Source organism: Triticum aestivum, chromosome 1D (assembly GCF_018294505.1).
Source record: "Triticum aestivum cultivar Chinese Spring chromosome 1D, IWGSC CS RefSeq v2.1, whole genome shotgun sequence".
In the NCBI taxonomy this organism is placed as follows: domain Eukaryota; kingdom Viridiplantae; phylum Streptophyta; class Magnoliopsida; order Poales; family Poaceae; genus Triticum; species Triticum aestivum.
The window spans coordinates 32,297,221-32,303,788 of NC_057796.1; the positions used below are offsets into that span (position 1 = coordinate 32,297,221).

The following is a 6,568-nucleotide window of genomic DNA, read 5'->3' on the forward strand; positions in this document are numbered from 1 at the left end:
CAACGCATAGAAAACAGAATCTGTCAAAAACAGGACAGTCTGCAGTAATCTGTAACTCTCGAATACTTATATAACTCCAAAAATCCTGCCAAATTAGGAAAACCTGAGCAATTTGTGTACCAAACCATAGAAAAAAGAATCAACTGAAAATCATGTTCCTATGATTTATGAAAATTATTTTCGTGTGCGCAAAAGTTTCTGTTTTTGCACTGCACAACGTAAACAAGCAATCTAATCATCCTAAAACCAAAGCTTGGCACATTACTTTTATAATAGAATGGATATATACAAGGGGATAATTATTTACAGAGAAATTTCCACGAAAAATTCTACATTGTTTCCGTGAGCATGAACACTAGTGCTCAAGGTCGACCCTCACTTCTTCAATGCATAACTTTCCAATCACTTCACTTTTTGAAAAACTTTTTAGGCATAAGAGGCAAGTAAACTTTTTTGTATTTTCATTCTTTTAAATTTTTTGTATGTTTCACCCACAACTAAATAGAAACAAAAAGGAAAAACAAAATCTACTTAGTGAAGAAAGCAAACAAGCACACACGAGAATATCAACCCCACGCTATTGCTCCCCGGCAACGGCGCTAGAAAAGAGCTTGATAATCCCCAAGTGCAGGGAGTCATCGTAGGAATTTCCAAAGGTGGAAGTTATAAGTATGGAGTGTCGAACCCACAAGGAGCTAAAGGTAAGATCAATATTCTCTCAAGTCCTATCTGCCACTGATACGACTCTACGTACACCGAACGTTTGCTTCCAACTAGAAACGAGAAATAAAACTACGTTGTGGGTATGAAGAGGATAATTTTGCATGGTATCGGAGGCTAAAATATAAAAGTAGGTGTTGTTATCATAAAGTTAGAATATATTACTTAAGTATTATAAATAGCGATTGTGGAGTAATGATGGGTCGGTGTACGGATTTGTCCTAGGCAATTGTTAACAAGACCGGTAATCACTATTGCAATTTCATATGAGGGAGAGGCATAAGCTAACATACTTTCTCGTCTTGGATCATATGCACTTATGATTGGAACTCTAGCAAGCATCCGCAACAACTAAAGATCATTAAGGTAAAACCCAACCATAGCATTAAAGTATCAAGTCCCCTTTATCCCATACGTCGTGACCCACTTATCCGTGTTTATGCTTCTATCACTCAAGCAACATAGACAATAAGTAAACCATGGACATATTGCAACACCCTACAGCGGGAATCCCTCACGCTTGCGCGACACGGAGGGCACAATAGGACAGCACCAAAATAAAATATACAACTCATACCAATCTAGATCATCAATCAACCCAAAGATAAAGGATATCTACTCAAAACATCATAGGATGGCAACACATCATTGGATCATAATATGTGGCATAAAGCACCATGTTCAAGTAGGGATTACAGCGGGGTGCGGGAGAGTGGACCGTGTAAAAGAGATGAGGATGGTGATGATGATGGTGATGTTGATGAAGACGATCACCGCGGAGATGATTCCCGTCCCGATGGCACTCCGGCGCCACCGAGAGAGAGGAGGAGAGGTTCTTCCCCTTGTGCTTCCTCCTCCATGGCCTCCCCCTGGATGGGGAGAGGTTACCCCTCTGATCCTTGGCCTTCATGGCGATGATGGCCCCTCCGAGATCCTTCCCCATGGCCTCCGGTGATGATGGCCCCCTCCGGCAGGGCGCCGGAGAGGGCCTAGATTGATTTCTCGTGGCTACAGAGGCTTGCGGCAGCGGAACTTCCGATCTAGGTTAATTTCTGGAGGTTTCTATATTTATAGGAGAGGATGGCGTCGAGAACAAGTCAGGGGGGCCCACGAGTATAGTCCACGAGGCACAGGGGCGCATCCGGGGGGTGGGCGCGCCCCCCACCCACGTGGGACCCACGTGACTCCCCTCCGATAGATTTTTGTTCCAGTATTTTTCATATTTTCCAGAAAAATTCTCCGTTAACTTTCAGCGCATTCCGAGAACTTTTATTTCTGCACAAAAACAACACCACGGTAGTTGTGCTGAAAACAGCGTCAGTCCGGGTTAGTTCTAATCAAATCATACCAAAATCATATAAAACTATTGTAAACATGGCATGAATACTTCATAAATTATAGATACGTTGGAGACTATCATATAGCTAACTTGACTGCGATCTTCGACATTATTGCACACAGTGATTTCTTCCACCATGTGCACTGTAGAGCGCAGAATTAATTATCGCACTCGAGTGTCCATCATCACCCTTCTGTGTAACTTTGACCTCATCACGCGCGGGTAAACTTATGACCGAAGTCATTCCACACACTTCGTTTTTACAAAACTTTTTGCCAATAAACGCCCACGATTTGTCCCTCTTCTAGTCGACGCGTGGCCAAACTAGTCGGGCGGGAAGCTTGCACGGTAAACAGCGCGGTAGCGCGGGAACAGGCTCACCGACGATACATTTGGCACCTCTTCGAGCCCACGCATGCGGTGCGGTGTTGTCAAGCGTGCACTGGAATCCTCCGCGATGAACGCCTTGACAAGAAGTGACGATTACAGGCCGGCCGGCCCCCATTTATTGCAGCGGCCATTTAACCCTTGTGTCTCTTCAACCTTTCGATCGAGCCCCACCATTGCAAGAAGCACACCCACCACGAGAAATTCTTAGAGGGTATCCTGCGCGGCTCCAATGGCGCTCCGAGCGGCTGCCGACGACGAGCAGCAGTTCACCATGCGTGCCGTGCTGGACACCCACAGAAGGTTCATGGACCTCTCGGTGGTGTACACCAACGACCCGGTCTGGGTGGAGCACTCCATCCACATCATGGAGATGTTGCTTGCTGAGGAGAAGTACAAGGTGGTCGGGTTCGACCTCGAGTACACCCGCGCTCGTGCCAGGTCTCGTCCCAAGGCCGCCGTCGCCCAGATGTGCGTGCGCCACCTCGTCCTTGTCTACCACTACTGTCTGGCCACAAGGCTTTGCGAGCGTTTCGTCAGGTTTGTCAACAGCCCCCACTACATGTTCGCTATGGTGGACATCACCAACGATGTAAAGGCGCTCGAGAATTCGGGCATCGCCTGCCAGAATCTTGTCGACATCCATGGTCAATACAAGATCTGGGGCAGCAAGGAGCATGAGAAGGACTCACTGGTTCACCTCGCCAAGGCCATCATCGACCCCTACTACAGAGACATGAAGGATTCGTGCAACAAGGACAAGCGTGCCTGGCACTCGGCCTGGATGGAGAAACTCGACAAAGCTCACATCGTGTACGCGGCCAAGGAGGCGTACACGAGCTACGACATGTGCAGGCGGATCGTTGACATGAGGAAGTGCCTCCTTCCCCAAAACGGCCAGGGATCTAGCCGGAAGCAGAGCAATAGCAAGCGTCGTCGCAACAATAAGTAGATGATTAGATCCTTGTTTCTCCTACTTTAGTATGCATGTGAATGCTTACTTTGGTGTGTGGAAATGTTACATGTGTAATCACTTGTGTAATTGTATGCTTAATTTGGTTATGCAATGCTGTCTTTTTAAGTATATATGTTGATGCTCTGTAGACAAAGCATAGATGTTGTGCGGATAAAGAAAATCACATCGCATACGGACTAAACAATGGAACCCGTCGGTGATGTTTTCATCAATCACTCACAATTGTATACTAGCAATCGTTTGCTCACAACACACACGGCTTGTTAGCAGTAATCGTTTGTGTTGTTATCGGTCTTCGCACACGTTTTTGATTACAGACATGTTTACCGTGTATCACACACACCTTGTTAAATTGAACCATTCTGTTCTCATGTCTCAACGTAAACAGTTCATCCAAGTGAACCGCATGCCGTATATCGCACACACGTTGATCTGGCTGACCGTTTCTTTTGTGTTGCCTAATCACAAACAGTTCATCTGAGTGAACCGTATGTTGTACATCGCACACACATTCATCTGGCTACCCGTTTCTTTTGTTCCTCCTCATCGCAAACTGTTAATTGAGCTGAACCGTATGCCCTGCATCGCACACACAACTAAAATCTGAACCGTGTTTCATGCATCCTCCATCACAAACGTTTTGCATCTTTTTGACGGTTTTTTTACACCACCGTTTGCGAATATGGCATCGCACACAGTTTCATTAAAGGTCTCTGATCGTAGTGTGGGTTGGTCTTCATGTCGTGTTTATATAAGAAGACATTTAGATGTTTCTTCTTGCAATGTCCGTAGTTTGTTACAATAAGAAACTATTGTAAGGGCATTCCAATTGACTGTATGACGTGTGGACCTAATACAAATATTAACCCTTCTCATTAAATACATGTTTAAGTTATTACTGATACTCCCCAAACCATTAAGTTTCTAAGTTAGCACAGTTTGTGTTTGTGGTGCAACAACAACAGTTCATAGCTATATGTATGCCGCTGAGTGTTCCTGCAACAAGACGCGGGGAATCATCTAATTTCTCTTATGTGTTCCCGCTAGTTATGTTTTCTAAGTAGTCATGCCCGACGCAGATAAACATAAGGGAAAATATGTTAAGTGACTAAACCAAACAAAATTATGATAATCTACCCTTCGCCAAATGTGTGATTTAGTTAGAGACTTGTTATATGTTGTTTTTTTGTTTTTGGCTTACGTACTTGGGTTTAATACTATGTTATATTTTTATTGATCGAACCATGGGTTTGGACAATTTATTTTGAGGAACAAGTTAGTTTCAAAGGCACTCCCTCTCTAAACAATGTAAGATGTTTTTGCTGTCCAAATATTTAGAAACAGAGGTACCACATGTATGTGCCCAACAATTTTCTGGGAAAGCATGCATACAAGTTTGCAAATATGCATCATTTCTTACAAATTTGTTCCAATCATCTTCGTTGTACTATACACCAGCCTTCGCGTACCATTTGTATTTTTTATGCCCTATATATCCTTAATCTACCCCTTTGTCAACGGAAAGAAACATGAGAAAATGTGCTGCCGCATGTCTCATCTAAATCTGAAAATGTCTCTCGTCTCAGGCTCACCTACTGCCTCCAACTATCTATAAACCCGGGCACCCTCACTTATGGTTATAGAAGTTAGAGCTTCTAGCTAGTTCGAGCATCAACCAATGGCGGGCTTGGCCAAGATCGCCATGGAATGGCTCCAAGATCCACTGAGCTGGCTGCTCGTTGCCTCGGTGGCCTTCGTCGTGCTGCAGCGGCGGCAGCGAGGCAAGGCACCGCCGCTGCCTCCGGGGCCATATGCGCTGCCGATCGTGGGCAACATGTTAATGATGGACCAGCTGACCCACCGGGGCCTCCTGGAGCTGGCGAAGCAGTACGGCGGCCTGCTCCACCTCCGCCTCGGCAAGCTCCACGCCATCGCCGTGTCGACGCCGGAGTACGCTCAGGAGGTGCTGCAGGCGCAGGACGGCGCCTTCTCGAACCGGCCGGCGACCATCGCCAGCACCTACCTCACGTACAACCGTGCCGATATGGCGTTCGCGCACTGCGGGCCCTTCTGGCACCAGATGCGCAAGCCCTGACGAATCTCTTCAGCCGGCGCCGTGCGGGGACGTGGCTCGCCGTGCGCGACGAGTCCGCGGCCCTCGTCCGCGCCGTGGCCCGGCGGAGCGGGGAGTCCGTGAACCTCGGCGAGCTCATCCTTAACCTCACCAAGAACGTCACCTTCCGCGCCGCGTTCGGCACTGCCGGCGACGGCGACGGCGGGAAGCAGGACGAGTTCATCGCCATCATCAAGGAGTTCTCCCAGCTCTTCGCCGCATTCAGCATCGGCGACTTTATCCCGTGGCTCAGCTGGGCGGACACACAGGGCATCAACGTGCGCCTCCGCGCCGCGCGTGCCGCCCTCGACGAGTTCATTGACAAGATCATCGACGGGCACATGAAGAGGAGCAAGAACCCTAACGACATCGACGCCGACATGGTGGACGACATGCTTGCGTTCCTCCCTGAGGCGAAATCGAAGATGGCCGTTGGCGACGGCGGGGATGACCTGCACAACACGCTCAGCCTCACCCGTGACAACATCAAGGCCATCATCATGGTAAGTACACTTACAATGAGCCTCTAATTAGTTACTAAAGTACTACTCACTCCGTTCCATAATGTAAGACTTTTTTGACACTAATATAGTGTCAAAAAATATTTTACATTATGAGACAGAGGAGTAGTTTTTTTATAGTGAACTTCACTTACAATAAACCTACACCTACAAAGACTAACACAAACTTTTACGTAACTTTCCATCAATACTTCTACCCCTTCAGTTATGGTAAACATTTGTGGCCGGACGACCGGCTAACGACTCGGCCGGTCGCACGCGGCTCGTTCGATTGCCCTATCGTACGTTTCAAAACACGTAGATCAATCCGCTGCGCCCCACGTGCCTGTGTGGGACCCAACACCGCTCAGCGATCTTATCCCCATCCCTCCCGTCATCTTCAACGCTCGACCACACATGGCTGCATCTTCCACCCTCCTCTCCCTCGCTGCCCCTTGCCTTTTGCAGCGAGAAGCCGGCTGCCGCGCCATGAATCTAATCAACTGCTCGGGCATCTCCTATTTCTCTCCCCA

General features: G+C 47.5%; 1 pseudogene; it reads left to right on the forward strand.

Moving 5' to 3' along the window:
- Window positions 1-5,100: 5,100 nt before the first annotated feature.
- Window positions 5,101-6,568, forward strand: part of LOC123157320 (cytochrome P450 84A1-like) — a 5,709-nt pseudogene continuing 4,241 nt past the window's right edge.